The 22497-nt window shown below is 45.1% G+C and overlaps 1 protein-coding gene across 1 annotated transcript in view; it reads left to right on the top strand.

The window, feature by feature from the left end:
* Gm10476 (predicted gene 10476) overlaps nt 1-22497 on the top strand; it is a 52881-nt gene that overhangs the window by 20955 nt on the left and 9429 nt on the right. The gene's annotated exons all lie outside the window — the stretch shown is intronic.

Raw genomic sequence — 22497 nt, 5'->3', positions numbered from 1 at the left:
ATATCCCACTTGTCTTCAAAACGTAAAAGATTCCACACTGGAAAGAAACCTCATAAAAGCAATCAATGTGGTAAAGACTTTTTACAACTCTATAGTCTCCATTATTTTTAAAGAACACATAGAAGACAGAAACCTTTGGAAGGTAATCGGTGTTGTAAAGCATTTTGATGTCACGGTCATCTACGATGACATAAAAGATCACATACAAGTGAGAACCCATGTCAATGTTATGAATGTAGTAGAACAGTTCTTTAGGCATACACAAGACAAACCACACTGCAGAGAAACCCCAATTTAAATGTTTGCTTTTCTGAGAGTTGGTTTGGTCATGAGATCTGTTCCTAGCCATTGAAAGGCTGAGGGAGAAACCCTCTGAGTATATTTAATATGGCAAAGCCTTTGCACAATTTTGTAGTCATCTTCATCATGGAAGAATTTGAACTGGGTAGAAACATTGTGAATCTATTTAGTATGATGAAGCTTTTTCACTGAACGTCTTTTTATGTATATTCTTCTTTTTATGAGACTATTAATACTGGAGACAGATGCTATGAATGTCAGCAGTGTGGTAAAGCTTTTAAGTTGTTGGGTCCACTGAGGTTCAACACAACTCACACACCAGGACAATGCAAAGGATAAGAATTTATTGGGCTGGGTGGTGGTGGTGCACTCCTTTAATCCTAGCACTCGGGAGGCAGATGCAGGCAGATTTCTGAGTTAGAGGCCCAACAAGTCTAGAGTGTGTTCCAGGACAGCCAGGTCTACACAGAGAAACCCTGTCTGGGGGGGGGGGGAGGGGGGGAAAGAACTTATTAGAATTAAGTCACTACTTATCAGTGAGAGACACAAAAGCATACTCAGAAGTTTATCTTCAAAACCCCACCGCCCACACCCAACCTGAGACAGAAAGTTGTATAGCTTTCAAACACAAAAACCTCAAAGTCCTGGGCCAACTTACAGCTACATTTTCTCCCAAATCAAAACTTATTTTTATTGAATGAGTCAATAAATGGTGATTGCTAACTCCTTGTATTTTGTTGTTGTTGCAGCTGCGGGTGGTGTTGGTGTTGGGCTGTGTGTGTGCCTTCCCTTCTTTTGTAGACAGTAAGAGATTATTTACTACCTGTGTTTTCACGTGTATCCTTAACTTCCTCGGTTAGATTCTACCTCTATCTCTTTGTGTTGGTCAGTATGTTTAGAGAGAGGTTGTTTAAATTTGAGTTTATCGTGGACTATCTTAATTTTTTCCATTAACGGTGTAGTCCTTTTTTTACATATTAAAATCCAGGCATCTGTTGTTTTTGCAGCACATGTGTGCAAACCCTTCTGGCGTCTACAGACTCCAAGAAGACATCTGTGATCTTTTTTTTTTTTGTTTGGTTTGGTTTGGTTTTTTTTTTGTTGTTGGTTTGTTTGTTTGTTTGTTTGTTTTTGAGACAGGGTTTCTCTGTATAGCTCTGGCTATCCTGGAATTCACTTTATAGACCAGGCTGGCCTCGAACTCAGAAATCCGCCTGCCTCTGCCTCCTGAGTGCTGGGATTAAAGGTGTGCGCCACCACGCCCGGCCTGAAGACATCTGTGATCTTAATAGATCTTCCTTTATGTTTTTCCTGGCTTTTTACCTTTGCAGCTTTTAGTATTCTTTCCTTGAACTGTATGTTTTGATTATTACACAGGAAAGAGACTTTATTTTATAGTCCCTTCTGTTTGGTGTTTTGATGATTCTTGTGTTTTCTTTATGTTAGGAAGTTTTTCTTCTAGGATTTGGTTGTCAGTACTTTCTGAGACTTTGAGGGAGGATTCTCCTTCCTCTCTTCCTAAGTATTCTTATGTTTAGTCCTTTTACAGTGTCCTGGATTTCCGTGATATTTTATATCAGGAAGATGTAGACTTACCGTTTTTTTTTGTTTGTTTTTTTTTTTTTGTCTGATTTACCCATTCCTTCTATTGCTTATTCAATGATTGAGATTTTTTCTCCGTATCTCTGTTCTCTGGGTGAACTTTGCCTCTGTAGTTCCTTTTTGCAGTCCTAAATTTTTATTTCCACTATTTCCTAAGATTTAGTTTTCTTTTTTTGCTTCTATTTCCACTTTTATGTATTGAATAGTTTTGTTTACTTCACCCATTGGTGTGTTCTTTCTACGCTTTGTTTATAGGAATTTTGGCTTCCTCTACTTTTTGGTTTGTGTGTTCCTGGCCTTCTTTATGGAATTTATTGATTTCCTCTAATTTTGTTCTGTTTTCCTGGATTTCTCTAAGTGATTTGATCATTTCCTCTTTAAGGAACTCTGTCATCTCCATACATTTGGGGTTAGAGTGTTTTTCTTGTAATTTAGCTTTGTTGGAATATTTAAGACCTTCTTTGACAATATAAATGAGATCAGAGTCATTAGCCAGAGAGTGATAAATGCTGGTCCTTATTACATTATCGAGTACCAACGTCATGGAATGGAATGGCGCTATCTAACCTAAGTATTCAGCTTAGATTTAACCCAATGTTTGATTAATCCCAAGGCTGTCCTTTCCCTTTACACTGGACAGGTAGCCAAGTGAGGCACTTTTTGAAAGAGTTACTTTTTGTGAGACACCTGTTTTTATCACTAACCTTGGAGTCACCATTTAAAAAAAAAAAGACCTGATGTTTACAGGGTGACTGACTTTGTAATTTTCCAGCATGTATTTATTCATGTCTTGTGAATGAATACAGACCAGATTGATAGATATGTAAATTGGGGACTTTAGCTTGATTCAAGCAATATTGAATTTCTGACTTTGGAAATATGTCCAATGCACTTTCAGGCTTTATTCAGCTCAGATGATTGTGACACAGGCCATTGGCTGTAGTTATGTGTCATGTTACAGATCACAGCAACTGATATTGCACACAGGAGCCAGGTCAAAGAGTATTGTATTAATGCCATTGTTTTCTGCCAGATAACTTCTCTCTCTCTCTCTCTGTATATATATATATGTATATGCATATATATGTATATATATATAATTATGTTTCATTTTTCCTTTTTTAATTAATTAATTAATTTATGTACATCCTGTTCCTGTTCCACTGTGGATAGAGAGACAAGGCAGTCCTCTGGTACATATGTGCCTGAGGCAATGAGCCAATCCCTGGATGCTCCTTGGTTTTTGCTTGGAGGTCTGAAGTGTCCAGGTCAGCTCAAAGTTTTGTTCTTATCGGGTTGCCATCTTCTTCACCCCCTTAAGTCAGTACAGTGACCTGCCCTTATGTAACATTTCAACCTACAACAATATATCGATATATCGATCTACATATTTCTATATCTATCTATCTATTCATCTATATATCTATATAGCTTTAATCTATACATCTATATATCTATATATCACCTATTAATCTATATATCTACATATCTATATGTATATATCTATACACCTATACATCTATATATCTATCCATATATCAATAAATATATATAATCTCTATATATTATCTATAAATCTACATATCTATAAATCTATATACAAAATCTATATATCTAAAATATATATACACATATATGTATATTTTTAAATCTATCTATCTATCCATCCATCTATGTATCTATAAGTCTATCCATATGTTTAGCTTGATGTAGCTTTTTTCTTTTTCTGCCAGATAACATATACATATATATTCAATTATGTTTCAATTTTTATTTTTTTAATTAATTTTTTTATTTATTTAAGTACATCCTGTTCCTGTCCCATTGTGGACAGAGAGACAAGGCAGTCCTCTGCTACACATGTGCCTGGGGCAATGAGCCAGCCCCTGGATGCTCCTTGGTTTTTGGCTGGGAGGTCTGAAGTGTTCAGATTGGCTCACGGTTTTGTTCTTCCTATCAGGTTGCCATCCTCTTCACCCCCTGAAGTCAGTACACTGACCTGTCCTTATATAACATTTCAACCTACAACAATATATCAGTATATTGACCTACATATTTCTATATCTACTATCTATTCTTCTATATATCTATTTATCATCTATATATCTTCAATCTATACATATATATATCACCTATAAATCTATATATCTACATATCTATACATATATATTTATATATCTATACATCTATATATCTGTCCATATATCAATAAATCTAGATAGATAGATATCATCTATCTATCTATCTATCTATCTATCTATCTATCTATCTATCTATATAAATCTATATAAAATCTATATATCTATAAATTCTATCTCTATCCATCTGTCTATCTATATGTTTAGCTTGATGTAGCCTTGTCTTAAAGGACTGTTATGTTCTAGGTTTCAGACGTTCAGGCTGAGAGGAAACAGTATGAGTAACATTTGATCTAATACCAGATCCTCGACTCTGGACCCATATTTTATGATAATTTTGGGATTATGATTACATCATTCCTACCTCCTGTGATCAATCAGTAAACACATCTAATGCCAGCAGCTGGCAAGAAGAAAGGTTGATGGCATTTCAGTTCTCGGCCTCGGTGTCTTTGGAAGAGACCATGACGGAGAGGGAAGAAGAAGCAGGAAAAAGGTCCCATGGGTGGATGGATTGGGAGAGCATGTCCAGGAGGGCGAGCCTGAGAGTATGAGCAGCCTGGGCAGAATATGGCAAGTGAGCCGGGCATGGTGGCACTCGCCTTTAATCCCAGCACTTGGGAGGCAGAGGCAGGCAGATTTCTGAGTTCTAAACCAGCTTGGTCTACAAAGTGAGTTCCAGGACAGCCAGGGCTATACAGAGAAACCCTGTCTCGAAAAAAATTTAAAAAAAAAGAATATGGCGAGTGATATCTCACAGTTCTTAGTAAAGAAGTAAAGAAATTAGCATAGGGGAATGGTATCTGCCCCATGCTGGTGCTTTAATGCTTATAATTATAATTATTATTATTATTTCTTATTTTATTTTTTCACATTATCATTTACTACATTATTATATCATATTATTTAATATTATTTCTTTTTATTATTTCATATTATTTATTTTATTATTTGATAGCATTGTTTCTTATTCTTATTATTTCTTATTAGTTTATTATCATTTCTTTTTCTCTTCTTCGTATTATTATTATTTCATACCTCTATAATTTATGTGGTGGTAAGAGATCCACAAGTAATATTTACCACAACAAGTTGGATGCAAAAACAGCTTGTACCCAATGAGAAATATGGCCAAAAGTTATTTTCTTGGGATACAGGAAGAAAGTCCTCTGGGGTCTCTGCTAATAAGGTCACACACACACATACCCCATACACATACCCCCACACAAACATGCACACACACACATACTACATACATACATTAACACATATACACACACCACACACACATAAACATACATGCACCACACATACACCAAACACACACACATAACCATGCCCCCACAAAAACACGCACACGCACATATACCACATACTTACATTCACACCCATACATACACATACACCACAGATACACATGCACACACACCATGTACAGTAACACAGACACACCACAATACCCTCACACAGTCACATACATACCACATACATACATTCACACATATACACATACACCACACATACACATGCACACATTCACACACATACACCACAGCACATGCACACACATACCATATACATACATTCACACGCATACATAGAAACACACCACACACACCTCCCTTTTTGATTCTGCTTCATTTTGCTTAACAATGATTTCTAGTTCCTTCTGTTTCTGTGCAAGTATCATGATTTCACTTTTCTTCCTGACTGCATGAAATCATGTCATGTGTACACCCTGTGATCAATTTGGTTAACAAGAATGAATGCATAAAGCAGGGCCTGGGCTGAGGAATTTGCATTGTGGGTATTCCGCATAGCCAAGAGTAACAAGGCATGTCCCAGAGTCTCTTCTCCCTCAGTGAGCCCCTTGGAGCATGGCTCTTGACCAAGGTTGTGGGGAAGGCAGGATAAGGAAATAAGTAGCTGACATTGTTTGTATACCTACTTGCCTGGTGATTTCTGCTGCAACCACCAGGTTGTGTGTCTGATGAACTTCCACAGGTTCCACCATCTGCCTGCACTTTGACCCCATGAATGTCAAATCAGAACTCCTGGAAGCTATTGAATCTGGGGGCTTTGAAACACTTTGAGAAAATATGGACAAGGTGGAGCACGGGGTATCCGAGGTCAGTGAAGCTGGTCTGTATACATTGTAGAAGACATGCATCTGTGAACCCAGAACATGCAGCTCAAAGCATGAATGCTGTGTAGGCTGTAGACCGAGTGAGGACAATGATTGTCCATGCTACATATGCCCCATCCTGGTGGAGAGTGTTGACCAGATGGGCCCAGGGAATGTCTCTGTGCCTGTCTCTCAATGTTTCTATGAATCTAAAACTGCCCTAAAATAAAGTCAGTTAAAAATACATATGGGACCCAAGGAGATGAAGGGGTTTGCAGCCCAATAGGAGAAACAGCAATATGAACCAACCAGTACCCCCAGAGCTCCCTGGGACTAAACCACCAACCAAAAAGAAACCCATGGCTCCAGCTGCATATGTAGCAGAGGATGGCCTAGTCAGTCATCAATGGGAGGAGAGGCCCTTGGTCCTGTGATGGTGCTATGCCCTAGTATAGGGGAATGCCTGGGCCAGGAAGCAGGAGTGTATGGGATGGGGAGCATAGGAAGGGGGGAAGTGATAGGTGATTATCAAAGGGGAAACAGGAAAGGGGATAATATTTGAAATGTAAATAATGAAAATATCTAATAAAAAATACATATGGGGACTGGCGGGGTGGCTCCCTGCTTAAGAGTTCTTACTGTTCTTTGAGCAGACACTAGTTCATTTCCTCCCATGTTGAGAGGCTCACAATCACTGGTAACTCCAGCTCTGGGGGATCAGGTGCCCTCTTCAGGCCTCCATGGGCACCTGCACTAACGTGCATATTCTCACACTAATGTGCACATATCTGATAGGGAACTGCATGGCTTTTCTAGTCCAGATCTTGGATTTTTGGTCTGAGTCTGAATTCAGGGGTAGTCCTTTGTAAAGCACTGAGTATTGAGTGCCGGCTTTGTTTATAGCTCCTGGTTAGGCACTAATGCAAGGTAATGAATGAAGTGATGCCCTCTTGACTTCATGGTGTCCAGTCAACCTGGCTGGGTGGGAGGAGGGCAGACACACAGTCCTCACCCCTACCCCCAGTCTGCAGAGCAAGGGGAGTCCTAGGTCCTCCTGCTCTTTAGAACACACTCTGGGGCAAACCAGTGTTTGGTTCAGGAAGAACATTGCAAGTATGATCATTGCTGTGAATGGAGAGACTGCACCGTAAGGGGAAACAGAGACAGTGCTGTAGCCTAGGAAGAGAAGTTGTGCTCCGGTGACAGGACTTTCCTGTCCCATTCTGACTGCCACTTAGCTCTTGAGTCAATTACTAGCCTCCCTCTGAGCCCCATCTTCCCTCTTGAGGAAATGGAGGTAACACTGGGCCTCCCTCCTTGGTCTGTCCTGAGGATCTCAGTGGACAATGACAGCTTTGAGTGAGGTACAAGACTATTCAGGAACAGTCCCATAATACTGTTCACTGGGAAGAGGCCTTCAGTCCCCAGGTGGGGAGCAGACAGGGAGGAAAGAGATGGCCTTCTGAGCTGGCTCTACAAGGGTGGCTAAGTTATATTCATGATGCTGACTGTGTATCTTTGACCAGATTGGTGATGGTAGTGTGCTGTCTGAGTTGGGATATATTTTTACTCCATGTGTACATCTTCTTTGTGCCCTTTTCTGAGCCAGCGAAGCACGTCTGGGCAATATGGGCTTTGAGGAAAAGGACTGGCTCAGGTCACTCGCAATAAGGTCCAGAGCAGGACCTTGGGTGCTCCTTTGAGCCTTCCCAAGCCTAGCCAGGATGCTCCATCAAGCATCCAAATGACCAGAAGGCAAAAAGGTCCTGGAGCCACACACAGCTGCATCTGGATAGCCCAGTTACCTGAATCCATAGAGCAATGGCCATGACCATCACCCACATTGGCTTGGTGACAATGTTATTCCAGCTGAGGGTCACCAGTATCTCACTAGGCTTCTGTCAATGGGGGATCATAGGAATTACACACACACACACACACACACACACACACACACACACACACAGAGAGAGAGAGAGAGAGAGAGAGAGAGAGAGAGAGAGAGAGAGAGAACATGCATACACAAATGCACACATAATACACACGTGCATACTCACGTAAACACACACACATTCAGCTTTACTTGGGTACTTGGGGTAAGTGAAGGGATGTTGTGAGCTCATCCAGGTGCCAGTGCCCTATGTGATCTGTGGTATTCTTTTCCACGGGCATGGTCTAGCAGCTTGTCCAGCCTGTGCATCATCCCCCAGTGGTTCTGATCACTGCTCTGCCTTGTCCTACACTTGGTCCTAGATAAGTCACCCCAAGGCCAATAGGCCTGAAGAGCATTAGAGCTGTGGATGAAAGGGGTGCCATTTGCAGAGACTGTGGGGACAGTCTCTTTAGGAATCTCAGAGGACAGGTAATGAAACGGAGGCTGAGAGGTAAGAAGAACCCTGTAAGTACCAGGATGAGCCAGGCCTACTTAACCATGAGGCCAGCATCACCACCATTGTTCAGAGTTTGTGCATGTGTCATGGTTCTTTCTAATCCCAATGGCTGCTACCTCAAGAGGTCTGCAAGATGCAGAGGCAAATGTCAAGTGGTACGTCTGGCCCTGGCTCTAGTAAAGGCAGCTAGTTCCCTAGAGACTTAGACCAGCAGTTCCCAGCAGACCTGGGAGTGGCTGGGTCTCCCTCACCCCTATCCCCAGCCCCAGACACCCAAGCTCCTATAGCATTCATAGAGGGAATTTCATGGCACAGGGTGACCTCAGGACTTCCTGTGGGTGGAGTTCCTTTCTGGCCTTCATCTCCTGGAGGGAGAGGATATCTCCTGTTGCCTTTTTCTTCACTCCCCCACATTCCATAGACACTGTCCAGGTTGTCATTGAGTTTGAAGGAGATACCCAGAAAGAGGCCCTTGTCTTCGGAAAGAGGGTCTTTGGGTCCCCTCAATTGAAAATAAACACAATGGAATATGGTGTGCACTGCTGGGGCTAAAGAGAGCAGTTCCTGAGTCTATATGACTGAATGTCACCTGCATACATGCCTCCAGGCCCCAGGGTCCTCGACTCCAGGTGCCATCCATGCACAAGTGTATGGCAGGGTCCAGTCAAGCCTGGAAACTGATGTCTGGAAGCTAGAGCAGACAAAGAGGTCAGAGGAGTACAAGTTCTAGCCTATAGTGCCTCTTCTCATCCTGAGGCTCTTGGATGCTTTGGTGTACACCCAGTGACTCCTCTGTAGCCAAACACACCTCGGCACTGAATGAGGAGAGTCTGGGTCAGATAGTTCTTAATCTTATGTCAGAACTTTGCTATGATGTCAGAAGTCAGAGGATGGTCAGTAGAAAGATCCCTCTGATGATGGGCACCTCCTCCATTCCCACCCACCTGCCTGTGGATGAAAGCATGTACAAGTCTGGGGCACAGCCTTGCTGCTAGCTGTCTACCTTGGCAGGCAGTATGGCTGTGCTCAGCATGTATTAAGAATATATTCTGTCCCCATTGATCTTGAGGGCTCTGGCTTCTAACGGCAAAGAAAAACAAAGTAAAGCCTGGGCCTTGAACTCATTATAATATTGGGAAAAGTAAAGCTGGAAAGAGGTTAGGCTTAGAAGGTTTTGTGTAGAGGCTTCCCTTTTCAACCAAGTATTCCAGGAAGGCTAAGAAATGTGAGCTTGGAGAGAGCCTGAAGAAGGTGTGGGAGCAAGGGCCCAGTGGCAGCCATCAAGATGGATACAGAAGCAGTGGATATATTCGTGGCCAGAGAGGATGGGTAGATGGTTCAGGCTGATGGGGGTGTAGTGAATCTCTGCAGCTCAGAGCTCAATGTGTACTGAGTGACAGCGCTGCGGTAGTAGATAATGACCTGCTCCCTCCCTACCTAATTTACCCATATGTTCCTGCTCTCTCTGTGTCATAGTGACTCACCTCTGAGCACAGTGAGGCTTCCTCTGAGCATCCATCTTTACCGTCCACCAGTCAGCATCTTCTCCATCTGCCCAAGTTTAGGGTCATTCCCTCAGCACATCTTCAGGCCAAGTCCATGCATACTTGGTAAAGGTGGCTGGATGAATGAATGAGCAAAGCACTTGTTTTCCTGTGTGTAAGAATAGCGAGCTCCCAGGGGGGATATCTTCCGGAGTCCTATGTGTGCTCTGAGGAGTCCTCCTCCTAACAGCTCTTTCTCCTGGGCTATCACTGGAGCCAGGAGGGATGGGAGCCTCTGAGTAGTCAGTGAGGTAACACATCTCTGTGTTGGGGGAGGGATGTTCGGCTGTGTGTGTGTGTGTGTCTGTAAACTTTACAATGCGTATGATATAAAGTGTGAGCCACTGCCTGAGGGTCCCTAACCCTCACAATCCTATTCCCAAGTAGTAGGCATGGACTTCCCAGGATACCTGCTGACATGAGAGAAGGGGCCTTCTTCCTTCTGAAAACTCACCCCTGTGTCTAGCAAGCCCTTGGTGCTTGGGCCCCTGTACTAGACCTGCCCCTCAGCAACAGGACCCTCTGCGGTCCCTGCCCTGATGTTTCCCTGGCTACATCCTTCCTTCCCTCCCCTTATTTCCTCTTTGAAGTACAGGAGTTAGGATGTCACTGGCCCTACCCAGGGATGCTTCCAGATCACAGTGACCCCAGGCTCTTTACCAGCACAGAACATGGTTTTTAATGCCACTGCACTAGGTGTGACCTGCAAGAGAAGCTTTTCAGGTCGGTGGCTTCCCTCCTCACAGGGTGCTGTACTCAGATGGAGCTCATTGAGGAAGCCTGTGGTCTTTCACAGTAAAAGTCCTCCAATGTCCCCACCAAGCATTTGCCTGGTGGTTCAGTTTCTCTGTCTCCTCATAGCTTCTGTTTCCCTTCCTTTCATAGAAATAGGCTGTAAACTCCACACACAGGGACCTTCACTCTTGGTTTACAGCTAAGGAGACAGGACTCAGAGAAATCAAGGTAGCAAGAATATATGGGTAGAAGGGAAGGCTGTAGGCAGGGATTGACCCAGGGGCTACCAAATCTGCTTGTCCCATTAAAGCCTGACACAGTGAACTGCAGTTCCTTTTAGAGAAGGACATACTACATAGGTTCAGTCACGAGCAATGAGAGATATTCTACACTGTTCTATGCTAGGCCTGCCTCAGCACCCTTGGGTTACTGCTGGACCCTTCCAGGACTGTTGAGTGCTGGCCCCTGGACAGGGCAACCTCTGTCATTGACCATGGAGAACCAATCTTAGAGGCCCCGTGCCATTCCCCTGGTTACTGGGGAAAGGCCATTGCTGACTTCTTGGCCTGCAGCATCAGAACAGAGTTGATATGACCTGTCATCCCAGCCAATCAGGAGCCCATGTGTGAGTCATTCCATAGCTGGCTCAGGGACCCCAAAGAACCTGCTGCATCAAGCCTGGGGCCAAAGTGCCAACCTGAGCCTCGGTGTTGAGCAGTAAGGCAGAGAAGCCTATTCTGGCTCAATCCCACCAGGACTGATTGCACAAGACGTCCATCTGTAGAGGGACTGGCGGAACGAATTGGAGGCCTCTGCCCTCTCCTGCCTGCAGCAATGTCTATCATATCCTTCAAAAGAGCACTTAAGGCATGCTGTGTTCCAGTAATTTCAGCAGACTGAGGAGTGTCTTGAGTGCAAGGCTGGCCTGGGCTAAATAGAAAGACTCTATCATAGCCAGATGGTGGTGAGGCTCTCCTTTAATCCCAGTATTCAAGAGGCAGAGGTAGATGGATCTGTGTGAGTTCCAAGACAGCTTGGTCTCAGAAGGAGTTTCAGGACAGCCAGGGCTACACAGAGAAAAGACTGTGTCACTGGAAAACGGGAGGGGGAGGGAGAGGAGGGAGGATAGGCTGGAGTTGGCTATGACTGTTGGTAGAATGCTTGCCTAAGATTCACTGAAGTCTAAATCTATCCCTAAGTGCACCATAAAATGCATGTGGTGGTGCATGGCTCTAACCCCAGCCCTTGGGAAATCGAGGCAGGAGGATCAGGAGTTCAAGGTCATCGTCCTTTACATAATGAGTTCAGTGTCCAGCCTGGGATACATGAGACCCTGTCTCAAAACCACAGGGTGTGGACTCAGCCCACAGGAAGAAGACTGTTTGTATAACACAGGTGTCTGTTCCTCTGGCTCAGCCTTGAGCTTCTACTGTGCAGTTGAGCATTGATTGTATCCTGATATTTTGACTTGCTAATTCCCTAAGGTTTCTATAAAGCTGGACATTAGGTGAGGAATGTGAGGGCCTGGATCTGCCCTGCCTTTCATGTCTTTACAGCTATCCCCATTGCCAGTTCCTAATCTGCTTGGGTTGGTCATCTTGGTTGTGCTCCATGTTACCTGGCCGACCTCTGTCCCTGTGGGGATACTATCACTTCCTCATTGGGCAGCTGTTGTGTGCTGCAGGGTAGTGAGTTCTCCTTAGCTCTGGCCCTGGCACACACCCACACATTGCTTTTTGCTTTCCCCTCTTCCACCACAGGGAACTGGCTGCCCAGATGTCCTGCTGGTCCCATACAGAAGCAGAGGCCTGTAAAAGGTCTGGTCTGGTGATGAGCCTCTTTGATTAATGACCTCTTGGGAAGCAACAAAAAGCCTTACTTGGGACCCCATAGCTGGATTGCTGTTCAAAAGGAAGAACATCAGCATACGGCAAGTGAACACCTCCTAGTGTGGCACATTCCTGAGTGTGTATTCTACTGTTGCTATTGTGCCAGAATGGAGCTTTCTAGAAGACTAATTCACCCACATCCCTCACATTCCTTCCTGAGTCCCTAACCCTGGAGGTCACAAAGTGTTTGAGCCTCCAGAATAGGAAGAGTCTCTTGGGTCTCATGCAGAGCCTTTGAAATGTCATGCAGCCCCGATTCATAGTTATAAACAGTGTGTGTACCCTGCCTTGTTTTGGGGCACTGTGGGGGTTCACGGTGGCAAAGTAATAAATACAGAAATGCAGGAAGCCGCAGTCTGAGAGGTGGAGTGCTCCCTGTGTGTAAGCATAAGGACCTGGTTTCAGATCCCCAGCACCCGTGTAAAGCGCCACATATGTCCTTGTTTGCTGTGACCCTGGCACTGTGGGATAGAGACAACAGAAACCAATTCTAGGGTCCTTCTGGCCGGCTAGTCTAGACAAAATGATGAATAATACTCTCTGGGTTCAGAGAAAGGCCCTGACTCAAAAACAGGGGCAGGACTCTGAGGCCTGTAGACCTGGCTCTGTGCTTACAAACAACTACTACTGTTTCAGAGGACCTGAATTCAGTTCACAGCACCCACATCTGGCTCTGTGAGCCACCAATATCTTCCGTTCCAGAGCCCTGACTTCTTCCTGCCTCTCTAAGCATACATACACACACACATACATGTGAATAGAAATTTGAAAGTCCTTTTTAAATCAAAAAAGATAGCTGGGCAGTGACAGCACAGAACTTTAATCACAGCATTCGTGAAGCAGATGGAGGTGGGTCTCTGTGTGTTTGAGGCCAGCCTGGTCTACAAAGTGAGTTCCAGGATAGGCAGGGCTACACAGAGAAATCCTGTCTTGGGAGAAGTGCAGAATAAAGAAAAGCAAAAAGAAGGAAAAAACATTCTCATGTCGACCTCTATATCCTGCATGGGAAAGCATGCCTGTGTGTATGTGCATAAGGGTGCATGTGTGTGTGCATGAGGGTACATGTGTGTGTGCATGAGGGTGTGTGTGATGGTTTGTATATGCTTGTTCCAGGAATTGGCACTATTAAAAGGTGTGGTACTTTTGGAGTAAGTGTGGCCTTGTGGGAGTAGGCATGTCACTGTGGGTATGGGCTTTAAGACCCTCATCCTAGCTGCCTGGAAGTCAGTATTCTGCTAGCAGCTTTCAGGTGAAGATGTAGAACTCTCAGTTCCTCTTGCACCATGCCTGCCTGGATGATGCCATGTTCCCTCCTTGATGATAATGGACTGAACCTCTGAACCTGTAAGGCAGCTCCAATGAAATGCTGTCCTTTGTAAGAGTTGCCATGGTTGGTCATGGTATCTGTTAACAGCAGTAAAACCCTAACTAATATAATGTGTAACACACACACACACACACACACACACACACACACACACACACACACACACACACACACAGGAAAAGGGAGTTCAGTGTCTGATCTGAGGAAGTGCTCTGAACAAAACAGGACCGGAGTCTGAAGGTAGATGAGAATTGATGTTAATCCTAGAGGCCTCTTCCAAGAGAAAACACATATACCCAAGGACTGACCCTCTCTTAAACAGACAGCAAGAAGGGCAGAGAGGTGGAGGATCTACAGATGCAGAGACCCTGGGGCTGAAACATATTTACCAGGGTCCAAAGGGGGGGGGCGCGGGGGGGAACACAGTAATGATGTCCCACAAGTGTAAGTCTTAACAGAAGGTCAGAAATGCCATTCGGGATGTTGGGGAGAGTGGCCATGGAGTCTGGTAAATCTGCCCCCAAGGAGTGGTTGGATGTTTGTGTCTGAACAGGCTGCAGGGTGTGAGTAGGAGCTTCCTGGGTGACTGGAGTGGGTGTGAACCAGATGAGCCTAGCTTAGTGAGGAGAGTCACCCACATGGCTCCCATCCTGTTATAGTAGCAGTTTTTATTAAGAAAAAAGTTCTTGGGGATTTCCTGTTGTTTTCTTCACCTTCTCTGGATCCCCAACTCTTGTAGGGCCTCTCGGGCTTGGGAAAGAGCATAGGGAGAGAGGTCTGGCAGTGCAGCGTGTGGCTTTCCGTGCAGCCTTGCCAGCTGCCACTCTTTTTCCTTTTACATTGCACTTTTACCTTGTTGCTTAAGTTTTATGCATATGGATTAATTTGTGTGTGATGGGCAAGTGTCCCAGTTAATGTAGGTCAGAGGACACAGCCTCTGGGATTCAGTTCTCTCCTCCTACCACGTGAGTTCTCAGGCTTAAACTCAAGTCATCAGGCTTGGTACCTGGTGTCTTTTCCCAGGGAGTTATTTCAATGGCTCTGATGCCTTTTTTTTATTATTATTTAAAAAAAACAAAAACAGAAAAAAAAAACAAAAAACAACAAAACAGTCATTGATGCTCTGGGGAGTTGGGAGTTTGAGCTCTTGGGGTGTAGCTTGGGAGTCTGGAAGGATTTGCAGTGACAGTGCCTTGACATGGGACTGTGGCTCAGATGGCAGGCTGAGGTTGCATGCTGGTACCCAGTAATCCCCTATCCTCCCTCCCATAGATCTCACTGCGTGGCTGTGTGTTGTCCCACTCAGAAGAGGAGGGTACATCTCTCACTGTAGCCTTCGCCCTCCCTGGCTGGGGTCAGAATGGCTTGTCCAGAGAGGTACAAGTATCACTGCAGCCTAGGTCTGTGGACCTGAGGAGGACTGTGGGATGGGAACACATTATCTCTCACTCTTGGTATCCATGAGTAAAGTGATCGATCACTGGATGCCATAGGATGCTAATTGCTGTGAATAGGATCCCTGTGTGGTGGCATCAGCTCCAGAGTCCTTGGTACTGCCCAGCACTGTCCAAAAAAAATATGATGACATTCATATATAATATGAGAGTTTTCTACAACCACGTGGAAAGAGGAAAGAAGAACGAGGTGAACTATGTCCACAGTCTGTTGGTTTTAACGCTTTGTATACCAAGCGGGCCCAATAACTGTGTATTTTACCCTAAGGACTTACTTAGTTTGGACTAGTGGTTCTCAAACTTCTAATGCTGTGACCCTTTAATAAAGTTCCTCATGTCATGGTCACCCCAACCAAAAAAATTTTTTTATTGCTACTTCATAACTGTAATTTTTGTTATGGTTACAAATCGTAATATAGATATGTGCTTTCTGATAGTTTTAGGCAACCCCTATGAAGAGTCCTGCAATCCCCAAGGACTTTGGACCCACCTATTGAGAAGCTCTGGTTTAGACCTACTATGCTTTCTTGCCTAGTTTAGAAATTGAAAGGGGTGCCTGCAGAAAGTTAGGGAATCCGCCAGCCAGCCTGCGCCCTATCGTGTCCGTTCAGACTCAGTGCAGCTTGTGTGGCTCCAGGTGCATCTCCTGCAGCTGATGGCCATTCTGAAGTGGCTGCACTGAAGTGGAGGCTAAGGCTGTTTGAGTTTAAACTACAGCAGGATGGAGGAGGACAAGGGAGAGGACGAGGACGAGGACAAGGACAAGGAAGACGAGGATGGGGAGGACGAGGAACAATATTCTGTCGGTCACCATAAGGAAGAGCACAGTTGAGGCTGATTTCCCCCTGCCACCTTCTGTTCCACCTGACATGGAACAGGCTCTCCATCAGGCAAGCCCAGATGGTCTGTTGAAGTTCAAATTCACAGAGAATGCATCTAGTCTCTCCTGAGTCCAGGGCTTCATAGGGATTTGGTACCCACGTCTCCCACCACCTTCTTTCCAGGTTCTATGTCTAGCAGTCCTTGAGGTTTGGCAGTCTGACTGATGATATTGCTGCGTGGTGGGATGAACTGTACCATGCGTGTTCCTAGCCAGCACTGAGCTTTGGTTAATGGGACATTGGAGCTCCCAAGGGCCTTTCCCAGCGACAGCACATCTGTGCTGTTAGCAAAGCTTTTTACTCGCAGTGCCAAGCTCAGGTTAAATATTTTCACAGAGCTCCCCAGCTACTTGTTTGGTCTTTCTTTAATTTACAATTCAGTGTGTTAAGGACAAGAAGAGCATAACAGACCCTGGGAGAAGGGGTAGGGGCTGTTAGCTCCCTCCCCTAATTCCCATTACTGTGAAGTCACATATCCTCGATGCTCCAAGGCTGTTGTCTGTCAGATCTAAGCCCTGCTAGAATATGAAGTGAGAGGTTGCCGTGTGAAACCAAGAGACCCTCATTCCTCCCCACTAAAATGATGAAAGTAGGGTTGTCTGATCAATGAAGCCTGGGTTAGTCTGATGGCTGGAGCTAGGTAGGTATTTTTCTTCAGGGGAGCAGGCACAGTGATTTTTCTGTCCCTGCATAAAAGCGTTCTTTTTTTGTCAAGTGTTTTACCAGATAGCTAAACATCACTAAGGTTGGCTTGGTTGCTTAATGAATGACAGAGGATAAAGTGGTGTGTACCATTGAGCTCGTCACACATCTTTGCTGCTGTCCCAGTGCCTCCAGGAGAGGTAAAATGAGTTCTCTCATATTAAATGTTTTATCCAGGTCTCTGTTAGGCATCTACGAGTGAGCCCCAGGAAGCATCTGTGAGGCTGGCAGCATTTGTGGGCTCCACTTAGCAGGTTCATGAATGTGAGCATTAAGAGATCATGGCTTTGACAGGCACTTTATTGGCCAGGATCTTCTTTGGGTACCAGCTAAACGCACCTTGGAAACTCATTGCCTCTCAGGATGATAGCAGGGAAGGGGCCCAGGATAGATCAAAACCCAAAGGACAGAGCCCAGCTCTAACCTAGATCTTTTCTTTCTCAATGGAACTCTTTCTGCTAACTCCTAGTGTAGGACCCCCAATATGGGGACCCCCACTCTTTTCCAGGGATAGGGTGCACCCACGAACACGCAAGAATTCTTCTTGTTGCAATACACACGAGGCTTTATTGGCAGTGCTCTGGGCCTACACGTACCTCACACAGGAGGCAAGGGAGTCGACTCTGAGTCTCCAGAGCTAGGGGTTTTTATGAAAGAAAAAGGGATAGGGGTGCGAAGAATTTCAACAAAGGTAAGGGATTGGCTCATTCAAACATTAACAGTAAGATTACATGTCAGCCAAAGGGCATCAGGACCTTGTTCCTGTGGGCTGGGGGCTTATCTTTGTTCACATAGCAACCAGTTGATGTATGACTTTACCCTGGCGCCAAGGGTCAGTAGACAGGGAATGTTCTGGCCAGATGGTGTCGACTCAGACGAGATAGCCTTGCCTGCGTCCTTGCATTCTTTTTCATCCTTACAGTCAAGAGCCCTGCCCTGGCATCTGGGCTCCTAGACAACTCTTTTACATGAATCACAAGTTACAAAATCTCATTTTCCTTCATTCCCCTTTTCTTCTACTAAATAATTCTAATCCTAGAATTTTAAAAACCTGTGTCTCCTAATTCTTCTTCTATCTGAAATATGGGTTGATATTGTCATTGTAAAACCCGGAGTTTGACTGCATCTATCCTACTCTGGATAAAAGCTATTCCCCTATTTATTATGCAAGGGTCAAAGATCAAAATTAAACATATGAAAATAACTGGTCCAGCTAGGGCAGAAAATAGGGATGTCATCCACGGTGACCGAGAATACCATGACTCTAACCACCCCTGTTGGGCCTCTCCTTCTCACTTTCTCTGTTCAAGTCTTTCTCTCAGCTTTTGCATAGAATCCCTGACTATCCCGGTGTGATCTGCATAAAAACAGCATTCTTCTCTTAGGGCTAAGCACAGTCCTCCTTCCTTTAGAAAGAGCAGATCAAGGCCCCTTTGTTTTGTAGTACTACTTCTGTTGTGAGGACAAAGATTTTTCTAACGCATCAATAGATTTTTCTAACACCTCTAAGTCTTCATTAACAGCATCTCTTAAGGATTGGATCCCTTGTCTCCTTTCGATTAAGGCTGATACTCCCATCCCCACTCCTACTGCCACCCCAATGCCTAAAAATGTGGCTAAGGTTAAAGTAACAGGTTCTCTCTTAAATCTTGTATCAGCGTATGTTTCTTCTAGACTAGATGCAGAATGATAATACGCTCGAGGTAACAGTTGGATCATAACACAGAAATCATGGGAAGATTCAAAAACCTTGGTTGATACACAGGGGGTAAGCCCTGAGTTACAGGCCCACCAGCCAACCGGAAACGGCACAAGGTAATAATTAGTTTCTGTTTTGGCTACAGACTGAATTTGGCCACACAAATGTTTGTGGGTAGGAGGGGGAGTACCTATACAGAGACCTGGGTTTCTTGCCGATACTTTGGTCAGGGTCAGTTTCTGCCCTGTCCCCCATGAGCAGAAGGTATGGCTGCTAGTTTTATTGAAATCTCCATTAAGGGCAATTCCTTCATAATAAGGGGGGCCCGAGGACAAACATAGCCAACAGTCCTCTGTAGCATCTGGATTTGTTCTATTGAGGGCATAGAAGGCTCCTCTCACTAAGTTAAACATTCGCTGTCCTGTCGAAGGGTTTGTTGGGGCCACAGTCAGAGGGTTTTGTAAGGTATCAGTGGGAGTGAGAGTGTCAGTATAAGAGGGGCCCGTGGGCTAGGCAGGCATTTGAGCTGGGGGTTTGGATTTGGCTGGGGGGCCCTGTTCCAGAAGGACCTTGTTGGGCCCTATGGGAGCCACTGCCAGGTCTCCCACTGTCAGTCTGATCTTAAAAATGAACCCAGGGTCTCGTGATGGAGTGTATACTCGCCAACCCCACCTATTTCCCTTAAGCCAACTCTGACGATCTTGTCTCCCTTTCTTGGTGAATTTTATAATTAGGGGGTTGCAGTATTTACCTTTGCATGGTTCTGGGGAGCCGCTTTTAAGAGCACGCCTGTTCTCTGGATACTTAGAGGGGTCCCTTTCTCCTTGGTTTGACCCATCATAGTCATTACCCTGTTTTACTGAGATTAGGTCCCAGGCAGAGGAAGGGTTCCAATTGGCATGTCCTGTTGTTTCACATCCCCATTTATTGCAAAATAAACAAACAAAAAACAAAAAAAAAAACAAACCTTGATGTCCCTCCACACTCCTGTCGAAAGCTTCTGCTCTGACCCTGACCAGGGCAAACATAGAATTCTGCCGCTCTAATATTAGCTCAGTAGAAATGCCCCGAACCCATACGTGCTCCCTATCCCACTCGGGACACACCGCAGGGGGTAGGTCATTAAGATCTGTATGATCGGGGAGGTCCCAGGTAAGAGACCCTGCTACTAACTTACAGATGTCAGGTGTGAGATCAGGCCACCAAGTCCAAGGGGGGTGGGTGCACTGCGGTGGTCGCCCAGACAGTGTTTCCCTCTTCACCAAGCACCTCCCAAGTCTGCTGAATTGGAGTGTGAGGGTTAAAGTCCGGTGGGGCTGCCCCTGAGCAGCAGGCACAGCTTAAGAGGATTAGTAGTCCTTTCCAGGGTCCACTCATCTGGATCAGCCTCGGGGGGAGCCTTCAGGACGTGGGATGCATGAACCCAGGCGGGGATTCCTTCTACTTTAATGGCAGTGGGTGTTGTCAGCAGTACCAAGTAGGGTCCTTTCCACCATGGCTCGAGGTTCCCCCCTCGATGTCTCCTCACCAGGACAGCCTCTCCCACTTCAAACTGGTGAGGCACCTGAGTATCACCAGCAACATAGGTTTCTTTTAATTGTTCCCAGACTTCTTTCCTCACCATTTCAAGAGCCTTGAGTCGGGCTAAAAGGAGAGTAGAAGGGACAAAGGAAATGTCTGGGCAAATCTTACTTTCTACAGTCATATAGATGGGTGGTGGTGCCCCATATTGAATAATATTTTAATTATTTGAATTTGAAAATAATATTTGAATTATCATTCAAAAGGTGTTAGACCTAGTGCTCTGGGGCTGTTCTGAACCCAGAATAAAGCACAAGGGAGAAGGGCTGTCCAATCGTTCCCACCAGATTCTAATTCTAATTTGGTCAAGGACTCTTTTAGAGTTCTATTTATCCTTTCTACCTGTCCTGAACTTTGGGGTCTGTAAGCACAATGTAATTTCCAATTTGTCCCCAGTTGTCTGGCCAATCCCTGGCTTACCTGTGAGACGAAGGCAGGCCCATTGTCTGACCCGATTACCTTGGGTACTCCAAAGCGAGGAAGAATTTCTTCAAATATCTTCTTGGCTACTATGGTAGCTGTTTCTTTCTTGGTGGGGAATGCTTCAACCCACCCTGAAAAGGTATCTATAAAGACTAACAGATATTTATTTCCATATCGGGCTGGCTTTACCTCTGTAAAGTCTACTTCCCGGTAGGTCCCAGGTCTATCTCCTCTTAGGCCTACTGGATCCGGCATTGGTCAGTGTGCAGGCTCGACAGTTTCTCACTAAGCCCTCTGCAGCCTGTTGTAGTCCAGGGATGTGATAAGGGGACCTACTGACCAGCTTTATCATCTTTTTAGCTCCTAAGAGAGTCAGGTGGTGAATGTCAGCTAAATATTTTAGCCCCTCTTCTTCTGTGAGAACTCTTTTTCTCAGTCCACCCTTCAACCATCTGGAGCACTTTTTTGATCACCAAAGTCATTGTCCCCTGGGCCGCCTCCTTAGCCACTTGGTCTGCCATCTGGTTTCCTCTCTCTATTGGTCCAGTTCCTTTTTGATGTCCTGTACAGTGGATGATTATCACCTTGAGAGGTAGGTGGACAGCCTCTAGCAGGCTGAGAATCTCTTCTCTATTTTCAATGTCTCTCCCTCAGAGGTTAACAGGCCACACTGTCTGTAGATTGCCCCATGGACATGAGCCGTTAAAAAAGCATATCAGCTATCCGTGTAGATGTTGATAGCCTTGCCCTCTGCCAGTCTCAAAACTTGTGTTAGAGTGATAAGTTCAGCTTTTTGGGCTGACGTTCCTTCAGACAAACTGCTGGACCATATAACAGATTTTCAATCCACTACTGCTGCCCCTGCCCTGCGCTTACCTTCTACCACGAAGCTTCTCCCCTCAGTGAACCAGGTTGCTGCTCCCGGCCACGGCTGATCTGTGAGGTCTGGTTGAGTTCCAATTTCTTCCGCCAATATTTCTTTACAGTTGTGCACTGGAGTGCCTACATCCTTGCATTCTTTTTCATCTTTACAGAAGAGCCTTGCCCTGGCATCTGGGCTCTTAGACAACTCTTTTACATGAATCACAATTTACAAAATCTCATTTTCCTTCACTAGCTGAGCCATTTGAGATGGCTTACCACTCACTGTAGGCTCTATCATTTTCCAACATCCCATCTGGGCCTTCAGTTTTAACTGTAAATTCCATCTTCTTGGCCAGAGCACCTAGTTCTCCTGCCTAGGAATGTGCATTTGTAGCACAGGGCACTCGAGAGTAGGGACCACAATCCAGCATGACTCAAGCATCTATACTTCAAGAACCCAAGAGACTGGAAAACACTGGAGCAGGTCCTGACTGCTTGCTAAAGTATGGGCTTCTCTGGTGATGCAGTCTCCCAGGTGACGGGGTGTTTCTGTCAAGAAAGAGGCTAAGGTGGGGATGGGGGGCTTTCTGCTTCTGGGAGCCTGCTTTATTGTCCTTCTTGGAGGGTTATTTAGCTAGCTTGCTCTATGACTGTTGGTCCTCTGTCCGAAGCATCTGTACTGAATCCTTGTCCCCTTTGGAGGGGAATAGTGTCACTGTCACTGACTGCAGTGGCTGAGAGTTCCTATGGCTCAGGGCTAGCTGCTGGATATTGAAGAGTCTCAGCAGCACTTAGCATTGTAAAGGTGTGTTTTCCCGTCTGGGTGTAGTGGAACATGGCAGG

Source organism: Mus musculus, chromosome 12 (genome assembly GCF_000001635.26).
Source record: "Mus musculus strain C57BL/6J chromosome 12, GRCm38.p6 C57BL/6J".
Classification (NCBI taxonomy): domain Eukaryota; kingdom Metazoa; phylum Chordata; class Mammalia; order Rodentia; family Muridae; genus Mus; species Mus musculus.
Note: the sequence above shows the minus strand (reverse complement) of the source record. Positions and strands in the feature narration are given on the sequence as shown.